The sequence below is a fragment of the Falco punctatus genome (genome assembly GCF_963210335.1).
Source record: "Falco punctatus genome assembly, chromosome: 1".
In the NCBI taxonomy this organism is placed as follows: Eukaryota; Metazoa; Chordata; class Aves; order Falconiformes; family Falconidae; genus Falco; species Falco punctatus.
This window is the reverse complement of record NC_137580.1, coordinates 27,475,702-27,490,058: the sequence shown is the minus strand read 5'-3', so window position 1 is coordinate 27,490,058 and position 14,357 is coordinate 27,475,702. Positions and strand designations below refer to the sequence as shown.

At 37.6% G+C, this 14,357-nt stretch overlaps 1 protein-coding gene across 3 annotated transcripts in view; it reads left to right on the top strand.

Annotated features, from left to right (window-relative positions):
* The window catches only part of NWD2 (NACHT and WD repeat domain containing 2), a 91,533-nt gene that overhangs the window by 37,718 nt on the left and 39,458 nt on the right, over positions 1–14,357 (top strand). The window contains exon 1 of one of the 3 annotated variants that reach the window (XM_080396994.1): positions 570–1,703. The exons of the other annotated variants lie outside the window; for them this stretch is intronic. The gene's annotated coding sequence lies outside the window, so the exon portion shown is untranslated. Of the gene's footprint in view, positions 1–569; positions 1,704–14,357 lie in introns of those variants that run through there. 3 annotated transcript variants of the gene reach the window in all.

Here is a 14,357-nt window from a genome sequence, read left to right as displayed (position 1 = left end):
GTAAGGATGCTCCCTTTTTCATCCCTTATTACAGCTCTATACTGCGCTCTCTCCTCTGTGCAGCACCTCCGCATACCTCCCAAGTTCCAGTACAGGATTGCTTTTATTGGATCTTGAAAGTTAATACTTCTCAGCCAATTTTTAGCCATGAAAAACATTTCTGTTGCACAGAAAGAACTGTGATAAGATCATGGACAAGCTTTGTTTAAACAGCCATTTTTAATACAGAAAAGCTATGTTCCTCGTGGTTTCTGTGCCTCCAGTACCCATTTTTTAAAACTATAAAACAAGCTATATATAAAAACCCTAAACTAATACTAGTTTTGGCACGATTAAAAATCTTAAGAATGAAGTCCTACATATATATATGTAGGAATGTAAAATTAAGAACTTACTTTAAGAGAAGATAGTACTGATAGTACTTTAATGCCTCCATTGTAACAACAACACAGTATAAAACTAACCTGTCAGCTGGAACTTTACCAGCTTCCTCATAGATTGCCTGAGTGAGATTTCCTTTTCTTACTCTATTGAATGAGTTTGAGTTTTCTTGTGTTATTCTAGTGTTTTTCCATTGACATGCATCATCCAGAACATTGTATTAATCTGAAAATACTCAATTCTAATAAGCTAGAAATGTCTGATGCCCAATTTACATATTTTCTCATGATACATAAAGCAAAATTCTCACCTGCTGTTAGTTTCGCTGACTAGAAAACAATTATTCCTATGAATAATGATTGCAGAAATGGGTCACCAATCTTTGTGTTTGGATCTATTATTGTAGGCTGCTTTGCAGGAGTTACATGTATTTTTATGCATGTTGATGTACATTGAGAGAAATGTTATGTGCATTTGTAGTTTAGTACTACTGAACATGAGGATGGATAACTCATAAAATATGAAGGATTATGGCTGCTTTACTTACAAAGTTCTTGCCATATGTGGTAAAAGAAAGGTATAACCTTGCATGTTCCAGGTGTACTATATTGTTTTTACCTGTAATGTTGTTTTCCTTAAGAAAAATATAATTGAGGAATTGTTAATGTGGAAAAATACTCAAAAGCCGTAATAATGCTTAGTTAATGATGGTCCATTTTGTCCAGCCCCAAAATACCATATGGTGTCCCTACTTGGATACATTGCATGAAGATCTTTTTATAAAGACAATTTTATATAATCTGGGTGGAATTTATTCCTTAGCTAAAGGAAAACACAGATGTTCAAGTGCATGAAATTGCAAGGGAGGTGTTGCGGAGATGTGGAGACAAATAAATCCAGGACTTTTTTTGTGCTAAGTGTTAGTTCTGGTTACCTAACTTTGTACCTATTTATGGCCTTACGTGACGCATATCACTGTAATGTTTAAGAACTACAAACCAAGCTACACTTGGGGGGGGGGGGTGGGAAGTTGATAGTTTTAGAGATAAAGTTGAGTGAAGTCAGAGTCTGGGAGGGCAACATGGTTAAAGTACCTGGGTTTGGTTTGAGTCTTGATTTAAAATATGTCTTATTTCAGGAGGCCTAGATGTCAGAGATACCTACAGTTCATAGGTTGGAAAGAAGCCTGCCATTTTCAGTACTTCTGCCTCTACATGGAGTTTTCTCTCTGTCCTCTTGTGCCACAGAACAACTCTGCTGTTGGTGTGGTTGAGGAGGAAGCAAGATCTGACTCTCCTTGAGATTGTATGAGCAAGTCTCATGTAGGTTTTGATTATTTTATTTTTTTTTTTTTTTGCAAGGCAGAGACAGTAGATCTCAAGCAGAACCAGTACAAGATGATTTTTTGTTGAATAGAACTTCAAGACTTTGTTCCTGTTAGAAGAAATTATCTTTTTGGGCTAGGGTGGAGATTGAATTGGATGGAAGTTTATTCTGCCTAACAGACAAACTCAAGAAACTGTTGATAAACTGTATGAAAAAAATGGCTTTTCATGTCCCCCTGTTCTTTTTGTGAGTTCTTTACTGATGCAGCCTGGGGACTGGGCTAAGGATTTGTTCTAAATGTACTAAATACACAAGTATAAATATTGAGAACTTTGTTTAATATTCAACAAAATTTTTCATTCACATACTCAAAAGGTAGGATGTGTGTTTGGAGAGCAAGACTAAGATCAAGAGGTGTGGGTTGTTTTCTTTTAGTAAAACAGCATATCTTCAGTCTCTTCTTGATGTTTAGAAATAAACAAAGTCATCTGAAACCCAGTCACCTTCCTGCATCTGGAATTACCAGCTCCAAAAGTTTGGATTAGGTATTTACGCTATCTACGTAAAAAACAGCACTTAAATTTTTTAACCAATGACAATTCTTTTTTAATTAAAATAAAAATTATTAAAATTGTATTTTTTATATTTTTTGCATATCTTTCTATAGTGTGTGTGTATACACACATGCACACATATATGCAAATTATATAAGATTGTATGAACTGTATGGCATAAATGGGTGTATAAAACTCAAGCCACTGTCATAGACAATTTTAAAACTTGCTGTTAGAACCCCTTGTGAGAACTGAGTATTCATGTTCAAAGGGCATCACTCAAGGTTAGAATTCCAGCATTACTGAAGAACAGCCTAAGTTTTGTTAAATGCTGTTTTAAAAGTAAGAGCTTTACAGAGGAGTTTAGATTTTATCCACAAATAGACTTGTAAACATTCAGGGTTGTATGTACCTGCAGCTTAGGTTTGATCAATGTTTTTCTTAGCACTGAAGAAATAATATTAGAACAGAGCAGAACCTACAAGTTCATTTCTTCCTTTCTAACTTTCCAAATAATTGCTTTATTTCTTCAGATATATTTGCATGCTAAACTGGTTCCATATATTGTGGTTTATGTATATATACATGCATGCATCTTTTTATTAAACGAGAAACAAGAAGTCAAGATGAGCGTAGCACACTGGAGCATGCCTTGTGCATGGTCTTGTGCAAAGTGGCCATTCTTCCAATGACAGAGGAGCTTGCAGCCCTGTACACTTGACATAGTTTCTAATGAAGCACTTGTGCAAATTCCATGTGATGCTAATTTCTCAAATAGTATGTTTGACAGTGGACAGAAGTAGTACTGAATCGTGTCCTTATGGTGAATCGTTACCTCAGCGAGGTGTGAGACCTAGCTTGAAATGTGACACAGCACTGTGCACGCAGTGTTACAGTGCCTTCCCCCATCAACACAGGGGAGCTTCTTTCCTGCCCCATCAAGGGCAGTGAGGTGACCTCTCAGCTGAGCAACAGTCTGCTGTGCAGCAAACTAAAGAGGATTTCGGAGGCTGTTTCAAGGAGACCATGTGTATTCTGTGGTGGGATTTGTGTAATCACATAAGAACAGGGTAGTACAAAGGGTACATATCTTGGCATCCTCTCTCTAAGCTTATGCAGCAAAATAATTCCTTTTAAGAAACTTACGTGTGTCCACAGGTGTGTAAACACACAAGAGAAAATCTTACATTAGACCATTAGACTTAAAGTTTTGTTTGGACAATTTTAAAATATTTATAATGGAAAGTGAACTTCAGATCAAAGAGTTACTGAACTTCTAATTCAAGATACGAGGGCAATGCCTGAGCAGCAATTTTTTTCATCTGAAACAAATGAAATATCTTTGCATTTTTATCTGCTGAAAGGGTATTTTGTGATAAGTTACCCTTTCAGGCTGCAGTAATAATACATTAGTAATATTTAGCTACCAGTAATTTAAGGTTGTAATACAGCGAAGGTGTTAGATATAAATATAATGTTGTCATAAATACTCATGTGTATGGAATACAGAGAAATCTGGCAGTTTTTAATATAGCCAGTGCTGTTCAAGACAACTGCTTTATCACCTTACTGGAATTTTAATTAAAGAAGGATAATAATAGATGGAATTAGAGAGTCCAATTTAATCATGGTTGTGCCGGTGCAACTCCACTGCCCTGATGGTACTCTCATTAATTTTGGTTTTGTATTGGAGAGAGGCTTTTACTTAGAAAATCTTTAGTCAAAAGGGGAGTAGAGCTAAATCACAGGTAACTGAAAACAAGGAGTGTAGCAAGGTAAAGAGGAGGGAGCCCAGAGTCAGTGCAGAGCACCATGTGCATGCTGCTGTGTTGGGCAAGGAGGAGATATACCACACGCAACTCTTGTAAGCCACCCCATCACCACGATAATTACATGCCTGCCTCTGTCTTTGACTTGGCCTTAAAATCCATCTGTAAGCGTCTGGTATTGCCCATTGTTGGAGACAAGACACTGTGCTGGACAGACCTTGTGCCTGAGCAGCTACAGTCATTCTTGTACAGAATCTGGATCAAGAGAAAAAATGTCACCTTTACAGACTAGATTTATCAGGCTGTTCAAAATACACTTGGTGCTAGAAACTGGAAAGACTAGCAAATGGCAGGACTTTCTCACTGGGCTTAATCCAGAGCCATGCTTTTGCTATGTATGTGTCATTGGGACTGATCAAACAGCTAAACAAATGAGATTTCAAATTGTCAGAGCCTGACAAATACTCTTGTACAACCTCCTCCTGGCGGTTGCTTGGGGTGGCACAGCTGCAGTCTTCAGTAACATGCCTCTGGTGTGATTAAACACTCAAAAATGTGTATTAATAGAGTCCATTTCACCCTGCTAGCAACTGAGTACCTTTGCAGTCTCACCTATGCTTTATAAATCTCCAGCTTTGTCCTCCAGCTCTCTGTTAATGTGAATCAGGTATTGAGACATGTAATTATTACAGTGTATGTATGATACCTAGCAAATGTTATTTGTAAAAATATTTTTTAGAGTCTCTAATTAGCATCATTTTACAAAACATTAAGATGAAATGAGAATTAAAGACTAAGCTTCCTATCTGGACAGCTTTAGTTTCAGAGAGCTCCCCAACAATAACGTTTGCTATTAGTGGGCACTTCTGAAGCCTAGATCCTTTGATGTGTTCGTATTATTAAAAAGCATTTGCATTTCTTACAAGCTACAGCACTTCTTAAAAGTACAGAATAGACATTTGACATTCAGAAGCATATAGAAGTTCACAGTTAAAAATCATTGGCAAAATAAATGGCTTGTGCAAACCCTCCAAAAATCCCTTAAGCATAGTGGTTTTGATACATACTATCTGTTAGTTAGTATTGTGTATTTGTGTTGTACAAGGCTGATGCCTAACTGTGCAATGTAAGAAGTGGTGACTGGCACTTAAGAGTATATGTAACAAGCCCTGACACTGCCTGAGTTTACACTCAATGTTTATTCCCAAGCAATCTCACTGACTGGATTTTCTTAGATTAAGATTATTTTTAAATGATTGAGAACCATCAAATAACCATGTGAGTTTAATACTTTTAGGTGAGAGGAGTTATCCGTATTTATAGAGTTATGCACGTCAGCAATTATATGTAAAATAAATGATAAGCAAATGCAATAAGATCGGATTTAGTGGATTAGACCTAAGGAGCCCAATACTCTTCCTCTGACCCTGACAGTTATGGATGCATGACGAAAGAATAAAAGATCACAACAAAGACAAAATGATAAAGGTTACATGTTTGTGTTTAATAGTCTGTGAGGTCCTTTGCTTCCATGAAATGGTCTAGTTGCTTTACTAAGTAATTAATAGTCTTGGTACTTGCAACAGCTTTGCCAAGTTAACTTTTCCAGTTTAACTGTGAGGACCTAGTTATCTGATCTCCATATTTCCATGGGGTTATTAAACTGGAGCCATGCTAATAAATAAGGAAATGACAGTGGTCAATAATCTAAGGATCTTAAGGTATGGAGTCTAATCTAAAGAAGACCAATGTGTCATGCAGGACTCTTAAGGAATTTTCCACACCTGACTATGTCAGCATGACACATCTAGAGGACCTTGCTTTACTAGCATAATCAAACATAACGTAAATCATGTATGACTGCTTTATAAGTGATTTTCTTAAAATGAAGGACTTCATTTTTTTATTTTTTCATACCTACTGTTGTTTAATAAAGACCCCACAAGTTCTAGAAAAGGAGATCAGAAGAAAAGTATTTTCTTACTTGATAATAGTCATAGTGGCTAGATTCATAATCTGTACTGTTCTGGCAAGACAGAGTTATTTGTTCTGAAGAAATTGCCTATTTTTCTCCTTTATTTTCCACCCTATAATATTTCTGATAGCTCAGATACTGAGAGCAGTGAGCAGGAAGTGTTGATCCTCTTTTTAGGAGTGGTTACTAGAAAATACTAGGAAAATTATAAAATCATAGTATTGGTTGATAATAGTCTTGATTTACTTACATATTTATTGGATTACATTTAAATGTGATGAAGGATTATGCAATGAGGCAAGTTACTGAAGCATTCCTGTTTATGTGATCTCTAATTTGGTGTATCCAGACACTAACAAAGTTTGTATGATGATTTACTTTGAAATGCAAGTCATTTACAAGATGGGATTATAAAGAATTAAGCAATCAGTGGTGAGCAAAATGAGTGCCATTGAGTTAAATGACATGCCATTTAAACGAGATATATGTGGTCATAACAGAGGTCCAAGGGACCTAAGGCAGTTATTTCATTAGTCAGTTATTTATTGTTGTGTAAATCACAGACCAGGAAGCTGGAAGGGACCTCTTGAGGCCTTCAGATCTGTCCTCCTGCCTGAAGCAGGATCAAATATAGCTGTGCTATTCCTGAGAGAAGATTGTCTAGCTCTTCATGAGCTGTCTCCAAGCCAGTTAAGAAAGTACACAAGAAAACAGACTGTACAGCATACTGCTGCACTGTATCTTCCATAGCACTACCAGTAGTGTTTACAGCAACATGCACAGACACAAAATTAGCTCATTAGTCAATATAAAATTTCCTTGCTTAGAATGAGTTTCAGTGACTTGCACTAGTGTATGTCATTTTCCATAAATTTCTCAAAGCCAGTTTCTGCCTCTTCATCCTTTTACCATGTCAGGAAGCCAGTCTATACATCATTGCAAAAGAAAGAAAATATAAAGCAATAAACTCCCATAAAGATTATTTTACCATGGCTGTATGTCCTGTAGTGGCCTGCTTGTTTCGGGAGAAGCTTTCCTGCAAATGAGGCATTTATGAAGGGTCTAATAGCTCATGTTACAACTTTTCCTTTGGTGGTTTATTTGAGAATGGGGAGGAGACTCACTTACAGGATTGTTTACCTGGTGATTTATTCTCACGTAGGATATTCATTATATTTGAGATTAATATACTTCAGTCAGATTTGTTTAATGTCAGTCACTGAGTTAAAAATATGTTTCAAAGGAGAACAGAAGACATTTCTACATGATCTACACAGATTAACATTTATTCCTCCTTTCTTCAAAAAACAGAGCTAAAAATGCAAATTAACTCCTTAAATCTCACCTGTTTTAATTACGCCTGTTCTATTTTATACTTTCTATAATCAACCGTGTATAATACTACATAATTCTATTAAGCAATGCCGTTGCTGGTGTATTGTTCCATTGTTAATACCACAGTCAGCTCCTCATAGTCATTATGTAAATTCAGAATTGTTTCAAGTAAAAGAAATGAGATCCTCAGTTGTGGATTCAGTTGCTTTTAACCCTGTACAGGTGTGGAAGGTAACAGACAGCTTGCACATGTTTTTATCTATTCTGTGCCAAGGGACAGATAACTTCAGAGGCACTAAGAAAGACTGATAGTGTCTGGCAGTGCAAGAAATGGAAATTAAGTCCACCCTTTAGGCCACCCTCTACACTGCCATTGAGAGTATAGCATCACAGAAGATCTTTAAAGGTAATTGTAAGTCATTGGGTATCATTCTTGTGAAAATAGGAGCAAAGAGGTGGGGGAGATGGCTACAGTAATTTGAAAGTACTAATTTGAGAGACAGTCTGTAATTCAGTCGCTGATTGATTTAATTGGTATGCCAGTTCTGGAAGTTCTTCAAATAGTGTTTCCTGTATCACACTTAATGAAAGGTATTTGTGAGAAATTGAACTTAGTTGTTTCAACTACATCTGCTTCTGAAACAGAGCTACTGACTAGAACATGTACTATCCATTTTCAATGGATAACTCCTCAAGATTGTTAAAATGCAAATTTACTATTACTTTAATATATATAACCAACCAACTGTGGTTAGCAAGCAGAAGAAATTAATAAAATCTGGAACAAGAAAAGAATATCTAGTAAAATCAAGGCATCAGAAAAATATTTTACTCATAAAACCAGATACATTTTAGAATTTATTTATAAAATTTATATATATTTATAAATATATATATTTATAAAAATGACCTTTTCAACTGGATTACATAAGGTTCACTAAAAATAATGCTTAGATGAATCATTAGAATTGGAAAGGGTAAGGAAGAACGGAGGTAAGATAAATCACTCTTCCTTTACATGTCAGTCACTGTGAGTTTTCCTCTCAGATGTTACATAAACCATCAAAACAAGCCAGTTTTGTGAATTATTTGGTCATGTTCAATGACTTTTAGTGCAGACCCCACCTGGAATTCTCAGTTTTAAAATCTGTTGTACCGCAGTGCCTGTAAGTGGGTGGTTATAGCTAGGTAGAAGTTGTCTGTCGGTATGTGAAATAGTCCTGTAAAGAAATCAGTTGAGATTCTCTTATTTAGGCAAGGCGTAGTTGAGTTTCTGGCATCCCTCCCTCATGTAGTCACATTGTTCTGGGCTTAATGCCCTCTTGCAGCTGCTCTCCTTTACTGGGATTGTCATTTACTTTCTTCATCTTTGATAACTGTCTCTACAGCAGCCAAGAACTATTCTGACTGTGCAGTGATGTTATTTAATAGTTCTCTCCATTTAGCATCAAGAAAAAAAAGTCTGTTGCAAAGAAAACTCCTACTATGCAAACGTACTGCACTGAAGCAAGCAGCACCTCTCACTTCTGTGGGCGTCTCTGCGCACACGCAGGTGTCAGGTTCAAGACTATTTCATCTTCTGGCATAAAAGTTTTCACATCTTTTACTTGAAGCTATTACTGTAGGCTACGTTTATCGGTCGTGCTTTTCCAGCTGGCCTGACTGACTTCAGCATTTCTGTATTGACCCAAACCATGGCCATGTTCCACCAGACTTAAGGAAGAATACAACCTGGATTAGAAATGTGTAGCTTGTGAACTTCAATAGAACATTTAGAGAAGGGACGGCCAACTTTACCAGAGGGCCAGCAGTGCTCGCAGAGCTCTTCCATAGCTGTGCAGCACTGTCGGGTGTAAAGTCACGTAGAATTGTTAATTGGAATTTCTTCAGAACAAGGTGTATTTAATGAGCCTGTGCTGGCCTGTACTGTGAAATATGTCTGTGCTTTTATGAGCCTTGCTTTCGCATGTGGTTTTTGGTTTTTTTTTTATGGCTCGCCTCTGCTTTCTGCCTTCTCAAAGCTCACAACATACGACTTTGCTTCCAGCACTTGAATCTGCAGTTCAGTTATGAGGCAAAAAGTCTGTGACATCCCGTTGCTTTATTGATTGCCAGTGCCTCATTACCTTAAGTGCTTTAGTAACATAACCTGATTGTTTTCTCTTTGGTCTGGTGATGTCAGAAATAAAATAGTAAAGCTACTGCAGTACACATAACTTACTAAAAATATTTTACAGTGTTGTACAGCTTTTGTTCCGCTTTCTAGGTAATTCCATATTTTTTGAAGTGTGAGTTGACACCTTTAGATGAATTAGTAGGATTTTTGCACGTATCTTTTATACTGCACTGGCCCTTTTTAGGTCTTCAGTTACGCGTTTTTGCACAGCTCACTCAGAAGTCCTCTTTTAGGTTTCACAAGAAGTTTTTCTTTCACATTAATTTTGATTATAGTTGCAAATTCTTGTCCTTGCAGGCTTTGCTGTTTTCCAGTACTTAATTGTAACAAGCTTTGGTGCTCTGTAGAGATAATTTTCAGACTTAATTTTGATGTCTCTAAATATGCTGTGTCTTCAGTTTCTCCTATCACATCATTTAATTGTATGACAGTAATTGTTTGTAAATTGTCATGTTTTCAAGAGCTTTTCCTAGTTTGCTTTATTAAAAGAAAGAATTAGATTTTGGCAAATTCTTCATCTTGTGCAGTTTCCAGAATGCGAAGTTCTCCCCTGGAGAGATTCTGCCTGCAACCCATGGTGCTGCTAAAGCTCCCGCTGTGCATTGGTGTTTGCATTCAGGTGCATTTACATTTGCATTGTTTGCCACAAATCATAGTCAAGGGATGCAAAGATGCCTAGGCACCTAAGCTGCAATCTAGGTGCCATTTGCAGGATTGGGAAAGGATTGCAGGTCAACCTAACTCTTTTGTTTTCTTTAAGGACATCTACATGTAAGGGTGCTGTATTCCCAAGGGTTAATGTGATGTTAGTTATTAGGATATGTTATGAGATAAACTTCTGCTTCGGAGTCCTTACCCATGCCATACCCACTAGATTTAATGAGTGTTTGTTTATCTATTAATTTATTTATGGATTGGAGGATTTAATTCAAACTCTGTGGAAGTCAGTAAGGTGTCAGAAGGTACAGGGTTTCAAATTGTGCCACAAATGTAGAACTTCATTTAAAATCCACTGAGATTAACGGATCTTTCCATTAACTTCACCAACCTTTGGATCAGACTCCAAATTTGTTCCATGTAAGCATACTGCACACATAATAAAACTCAGAATTCTTAGAAACCAACATTTGTTTTAAATTAAGAATGCAATCATATGTGAATAATGAAAATTTTGATCTTTATATTTGGACTTAGTAACTGCTTTTCCCTTCTGTCATGTCAGTTCCATACTGATATTTCCCCTAAATTCTGTATGTTAACATGGGTCTTTACCCCTTTGATTTTGCTAGTTGCCTCATTTTCTTATGTATATAAAATGACAACTGGGTGTTATTGTTAAGCCAATAGGTGGCACTGGTTAATCATATTAACAGTCAGGATGAGGGGTATTTTGTAATTAAGATGTCACTGTGAAATGTGGCCAGCTATTAAACGTTATAATTTAAAAAATACTAAATACATATTCTATATGTGTTGCATCTTGCAAAACTGACAGTAGGGAACATTTCAGAGAAATAGATTTTAAAAGTACACCTCATTTTAAATTCAATATTGTTTGATTTGGAGCCAAAAAGAAGAGCTAATTGCTGCCACTAGAAGTTTTAGGCTTATAATTATGCCCTACATTTTGAATCCTGCCTCAGATAGTTAGGTCTTTTGTTCTGAAAATGTGTTTGTTTAAATGTTCTGGTGTAGACCACAAATTTGTAGTCACATCCTGTCATTTCTTCAGAATTGAAAGACACATTTCAGGATTACTTACGATTTAAATATTATTTTTCATTTCTTCTGACTTTTGTGCCAAGCAGCCATTCCTTTGGGCTCAAATACTCAGCCCACTGTTGTTGTATTTACTTATTTATTTTAAGAGCTGAGAAGTCTGAGGGAAGGGAGGTGCCACCAATGTTGTTATACAAGAGCCTGGTGGCTAGCATGCTAACCTCTGAGCTGAAGGACTGTGATCTCAATCCTCCCTAATCCAATGGAGTCACGCACATTTTCTGCACATCTTATAAAGGGCTCCCACCATCAGGTGGGTGAGGACACACAGCTGTGTATGTCACAGTAATGTTGCAGTATTTTGCTAGTGAGAATTTATTTGGACAGTTACAGTCAGTTATGGGCTTTAGTTTAATTAATGAATGGCCTTCAGTCTGTCCACTTTCTTATTTGCCACCTTAGAGAGCCAGTAGAGACCTGAAGGTTGGCAGTGTTTTTTGGGGAGGGGACACTGGAAGAAGTGACCCAGACCAATCTCTTCCCATTCCCAGTCTACCTAAAAAGAGCCTTGGGAAGATTTGGATGCTTATTCTAATGCTCTCTACTCACAGAAACTGCAGGGGAAGGTAATGACAACAGAGCCTGTGGAGTGTTTTGTAGGAAGGCAGGGGTACTAGGTAGCTCAAGTTATTTTTCCCTCTCTTACCAGCTACATGATTCAAAGTCATTGCTTGCAAAGTTCTCTGAGACTCTCAGATGAAAGACACTATAGAAATGCAAATGACTTATTATTATGGTATTATTTTCAGATACAAGGTTTCCATAATATTTAGGGATGTTTGTTACCTACTGGTATTCAAATCTTTTACTATTAGGGTAATACACAATGCTATTTTGCATTATTAGTAAAAAGGCAGTTTAAAGGAATAATTCAGTTGTATGTGACAAGAACATACTACCATTAAGAGGCTTGGCAGCTACTTGGTATTGCTGCTAAGTAATTTTTAACCTTATTTGCATCATAACTTTGGATAATTCAAGTGCAGAAATTCCCCCTGTGGTAATAGACAATGGTTATAAAACACCCACATTTTTTAATATTGCAATGCATTAAAAAAAATCCTACGGCAAGAATCTGGCCTGCCCATCCAGCAAATCTAAGTGTTTAGAATACTTAGAGGAAGTAAATAGCTGAGTGTCTTTGTGGATGTGCATTCAGGACTAGATTAGAAGTTCTCTGCTCAACCAGGGCTTCCATAGGTGCACAAGAGACTCCAACATTATGTGGTAATAAACAGTTATGTCTGCACTTATGCAGGGGATCAAGCTAGCAGGGAAGTAGGCTATGAAAGAGGTGAGATCAAGACCTCCAGCAAGCTTTTGTCCTAACCACTGCAAAGTGCAGGAACACCGAGAAAAAGGGGATGATTCAGAAATTGTTTCTTCTGTGCGTACAAGGAGCTGCTCTTCCCTGGGTGAGAGGCTGGAGATGAAACCTGCAGGCAGGTCTGCAACCCCATATGACATTCATTTCTGCAGTGCCTTCAACAGCTGCAAGGACAGCTTTTTTCTTCTGTTTCTTCCTTGGTTCTTCCAGGTTCCACTCCCTGCCTCAACATGTTATGTAAGTCAACAAATTTCCTGCCGGCTCCCATGAGCTGGGTAATGCAGCATTCCTTTGTCAGTCAAACCGTAGCAGTGCTAACACCCTCCCTGCTTAGGACTTTCCCCAGCTTGAGGGCATTGGTTTGCATCATGCATGGGTAAGGTTACTCATGGGTTACATTTCTGAGAACATACTGTCGTCGATGCACATTTGAGGGTGGTCGAGTGGCGCTCACTGTCCTCACATTGGCACCCCCTGTGCAACATGTGACAGCAAGATGGGGCTGAGCAACCTCCTTATTCTGCTGCATCAAGACTTGGTTGAATAAGAGTCGTTGTGTGACTGCAGCCCACATGCATGAAACAGCCGTTCCCATCACTGGCTGAACTCAGACCAGTACAACCCCCGTGAGAAGAGAAACTGGTCTTAGGGCAGAATAACTGGTGCTTGAAAATGGGCAATTTCTGTTGGGCTTCCATGCTAACTCTTTCTGTTAACTTGTATGTATGTTTTGAAATTTTCTTCAACTAGGCTATTTTCCATGACTTATTTTATCCCAGAGATTAGTATTTGGCAACTGTTTGTAAATACACATCATCTGTTTACTAACACAAGAATGAAAAATTTACTTTCCCTATTAAAAATAAAATAAGCAACTTTAATAGCAGAACAGCTTGTGTTTGAAGGTCAGACTTTGGCATGGAAGTGGTTCACACTGAGAAGCAGCACCTTGGAGTACTCTAATGAAAACTGGCAGTGATTTGACTGAGCTCTAAGCCTTCAGAAATCACACCTCACACAGTCATGTTTAAACACTGATTGCCTGTTATTTGGCAAAAAGGCTGTAAATGCATAGGTGGCTCATTCAGTTCAGTCGTCAGCATGACACTGGGGATGCATGGGGAGAGGAAGGGCTGGGATGGCATTCCATCACTTCAGAGTGTAGCAGTGGGCAGGGCGGTGTGGTCGTGGACTGGCTTAGGAGGCAACCATCTGCAAGTCTTAGCACTTGTATGGAAGCTGTGCATTCAGCAAGTCACTGTCTTGCTCAAGATGGAGTTGTTTTTTGGTTTCATTCAAGTACTGGAGACAAGCTTAGGGCTGCAGGGGGCTTAAGTCTTATCTTTTCACAGATGTAGTTTCATTCTCACAGTTTATTGTGGAGTATTATTTGGATTTCAGAGTATCAGAATTAACATTAGGAGGTGTATAAAGTTTATCTCAAAACTCTACTCTCATTTTGGCGGCTAGAAGAATGTCATTTAGTTAATTTGTTCATCTGCAGCAGCAGCCTGGAAAGTAGAATTTGCCTGTGTGACATTTTTGTTGTTAGGATCTGCCAGCTTCACAGATTTGCTGTCACTGTAAATCAGGTTAGACTTTATTTAATTAAACTAGCTTATCTGCCATCCATACTAATTACTCTAATTCATCCTAACTACATGCACTTTTATTTCCGTAAAGTTTCGCAACTTAGTACAAATATAGAGGGATTCTTAAAATTCATTAATATAAG